General features: G+C 43.9%; 1 non-coding gene across 1 annotated transcript; it reads right to left on the bottom strand.

The window, feature by feature from the left end:
* Positions 1 to 534: 534 nt before the first annotated feature.
* On the bottom strand, positions 535 to 653 carry LOC138243928 (5S ribosomal RNA). Its single transcript, XR_011192542.1, has one exon. It is a non-coding gene; the product is annotated as a 5S ribosomal RNA (ribosomal RNA).
* Positions 654 to 3,796: the final 3,143 nt, after the last annotated feature.

The following is a 3,796-nucleotide window of genomic DNA, read 5'->3' on the forward strand; positions in this document are numbered from 1 at the left end:
CCAATGCACCACGAGTGCCCCTGTCGGTCATTTTGGCCAGCCAATCACTTAAAGCGGTGCCCTACGGTGCCCTGCGGGTTGGTTACTGTACCGCGGGTTTTTAACGCTCATTTTTAATGGCTGCATCTGTATTTCTCTTCAGCCTTTCACTCTTGCTTCCTTCCAATGAGGACGGAGCTGCGGGAGAAAGGGCGCTATAGAGGATCGCTGTGGAGAGCTGCTGCTGTGCTTTGACATCTGAGGTCTGTGGAAAACGATCTCAATACAATTCTGAAAAACGCGACTCCCCGAACGCCAGCCGAACAAGTCTCCACAGCCGAAGCGCTGTGTCTCTTTTCAGCTGGCGATAAACCTTTCCTCGATCCTTTGCGGACTTGTAAAACTGTTCCTGATCAGAATAAAAAACGCTCACGCTAATACACAAGCACCCGTGTCTCGCCAAAGCTGACAAATAAACAGACGGACAAGCCGCACTGCACGTGTGAACAGGGGAATGAGCGAGCGAGCGGGGATAGGGCGCCTCCTGCGCTTAAGAGCTTACAGCACCTGGTATTCCCAGGCGGTCTCCCATCCAAGTACTAACCAGGCCCATCCCTGTTTAGCTTCCGAGATCAGACGAGATCAGGCGTGTTCAAGGGGGTGTGGCCGTAAGCGAGAGCAAGGCTCGCTGGCACCCTTCTTATAAAGAGGATAGCTCCGTCACCTCTTTTACGCTGCTGCTTTTTTTTCCCTTGCGTTTTTCTCTTCCTCCCACGTTCTCTCTCTTCACTGCCTTCGTCCCCGCTCTATTTCACTTCAGCCTTTCACTCTTGCTTCCTTCCAATGAGGACGGAGCTGCGGGAGAAAGGGCGCTATAGAGGATCGCTGTGGAGAGCTGCTGCTGTGCTTTGACATCTGAGCTCTGTGGGAAACGATCTCAATACAATTCTGAAAAACGCGACTCCCAGAACGCCAGCCGAACAAGTCTTGAAGTGGAAATCTAATAAGTACATTGATTCTTAAAATGTAGAGAGCTTTGCAAAAAATAAATTGGTGCTTTAAGATAATATATTTCAAGGATGTAAATGCTGTGCTACAGTACGTGCAGAATTTTAGAAAACAATGCATCAACAAATTACACTGTTTAGGTTACTTTAGAAGACAATGTACCAAAACAATATATGCTGTCTGGGTCATTAGAATTAGCTGAAAGTAACTGATTAGCTTTTAATAACAAATCTAGTGCTTCTTCTCTCGCTTTTTGATGTAATCTGTTTTCTCTTAGGGAAAGGGGAACTTTTAGAAGGGACAAAGCGCTAAACTTTTTTACAGCGCAACGTCTTTTAAAAACCCTGTACTGCTTGTAACAAATTGAGTCTCTGGTTGCACTTTGCGAAGTGGCAGCAGGGCTTGCAATATTGAAATAAAGACCTTACTCAGGTGAGAACTCTCTCTTGTGGCTTCCTTGATAGTTCCATGACAATTTGGGGGCTCGTCTGGGATCAGAAACCTGAACGCGAACGGCTGCTGAAACTCCATCCGGACCCTGACAATTTTATCAAAATTGGACGAACCTCGGAGGATAAATTGTTTATCCTTCCAGAGACGCGTCTGGAGAATTGGCAGCTGTCTGACGCCAGTAAGAGATCCTTAAAAATTAATAGTTTGAGAAGCGAGCCACAGGGGTGTTCTCACGCGGGTTTGATGAGTCTGGGACTCATATAAAGAACTTATCTTAACACAGACGTGTGGTTTTTGCTCTGCGGAGTAGTTGATGTGAGAAGGTTCTAAGTAAGGCACCGATCGGTAAAAATGGGAAATTAAAATTCAAAGATGAAAATGGGACCGAGCAGTCCAGCAAAAGTACATGTACGACAAATTCAGAGAAACAATTATAGCCTGGGTTAGAGTAAAAAAAATGTTTTATGTTCATGAACTGTAAAGCTAGGGTAATAGGTGTAAGGGAACTTACACATAATTTATATATGATAATTAGGGGCCCATAACTATGAAGGATCTTTGTAAGTGAATCAGAATGGACAGAGGAAAGTTGAATTAGGAAAAAGAAGTTTCCCGAAGAAGGGGAAACTTAGAAGAGAAGGAGAAGAAAGGAAAGAAAGTGAATTGGAAAACTTATGTAATGGGAAGAGGAATCACAGAAATAATGGGAAGCTTAAAAAAAGACTAGTCTTGAAACTAAAGAACAGCAAGCTGCAGCTAAAGTCATGGCCATGCCTTCTAAAAAGAAAAAGTCTCCACCGAAACTAGAAAGCGGTCCGGAGCCAAAGCCTTTTCACTTGTTCGTGAAATGCCAATGTGCACTTTTACAGGTCCAGAAGGAACTCCAGCATATGTACATTGACATTGGTCTCCTAGTGAACTATTTGCATTAGTTAAGTCTTTTTCCTAAATTGCCTGATGACCGTAAAGAATTTCGAAGAAAGGCAAGCCTTGTTCTTGATTGTCTTAAGCCTAATTACAGTGACATAACCTTGTTGCTAGATCATATTGTTCCTAAAGGTTTACAACGTCCTCTAAAAAGGAAAAGGCAGATTGGCGGATACGTGACCCAAATGATGAAGAAGTAGCTTTGTGGAGTGGTGTGGGGTGAACCACTTGGAACTGAATGTTACAAAGACAAAGGAACTGCTGGTGGATTTCAGGAGGAAAAAGATCAAACCTACTCCTGTCTACATCCATGGGAGTGGCGTGGAGATGGTGGACTCGTACAAGTACCTGGGAGTGCACATCGACGATAGACTGGAATGGTCTAAGAACATCGAGGCCATCTATAAGAAAGGACAGAGCCGACTTTACTTCTTGAGGAGGCTCAGGTCCTTCAATGTGTGTAGTAAGATGCTACACATGTTTTATCAGTCGGTGGTAGCGAGTGCCATTTTCTACGCAGTGGTGTGCTGGGGCTCTGGGATTAGAGCAGTAGATTCCAAAAGGCTGAACAAGCTCATCAGGAGAGAAAGCTCTGTCATTGGGTCTGACCTGGACCCCTTGGAGGTAGTGGCTGAGAGGAGAATGATGTCCAAACTAGAGGCCATCATGGACAACTTCTCCCATCCCCTCTATGACAGGCTTGCAGGAATGAAGAGCACGTTCAGCAATAGACTGATTCATCCACGGTGCGACAGGGAACGCTACAGGAGGTCATTCTTGCCGTCTGCCATAAGACTGTACAACGCATCCACCTTGCGTCTTGGCAGAGGCAACAGCGACAGTGACCTGTTTCTGGACTAAACGCATATACACATCTACTGCTACATCTGTTCTCTTTCTTTTTCTTTTTCTTTTTCCCTTTTACAACCACTTTTGTGCAATATATGCCAGGGACCTGTGCAATACATTTATATTTATATTTATATCTATGGTTACATCTATATTTATATTCATACGTGTGATACGATTTTCTGTGTACTGTTCTGTTCTAGTTTGTTCTTGTCTGTCCGGACTGTGAGTAACTCTTGTATTGTATTGTATGTATTGTACTATTATTATATAATTCGTTACACTGTGGCTGTGTTGTGTGTGTTAAGCTGCTGTTGCACTGCAATTTCCCTCACGGGATCAATAAAGTATCTATCTATCTAAGTATCCATCTAAATTAAACCACACGGACATGGAGAGGAAAAGTTCGGCGGCCGCTACTAAAAAGAGGTAAGGACTCCTCTTTTCTAAAAAGTCCCTTGTCCTCTCCATGTTGCTGTGGTGCTGAAGCAAGTACAACAGAAAAATGAGTTAATGGTGTATGTGTTTTTAGATGCCTGTTTTGTGAAGGTGGGGTAGAATAAAAGGGATTGCTGAAGGA

Source organism: Lepisosteus oculatus, chromosome 14 (assembly GCF_040954835.1).
Source record: "Lepisosteus oculatus isolate fLepOcu1 chromosome 14, fLepOcu1.hap2, whole genome shotgun sequence".
NCBI lineage: Eukaryota > Metazoa > Chordata > Actinopteri > Semionotiformes > Lepisosteidae > Lepisosteus > Lepisosteus oculatus.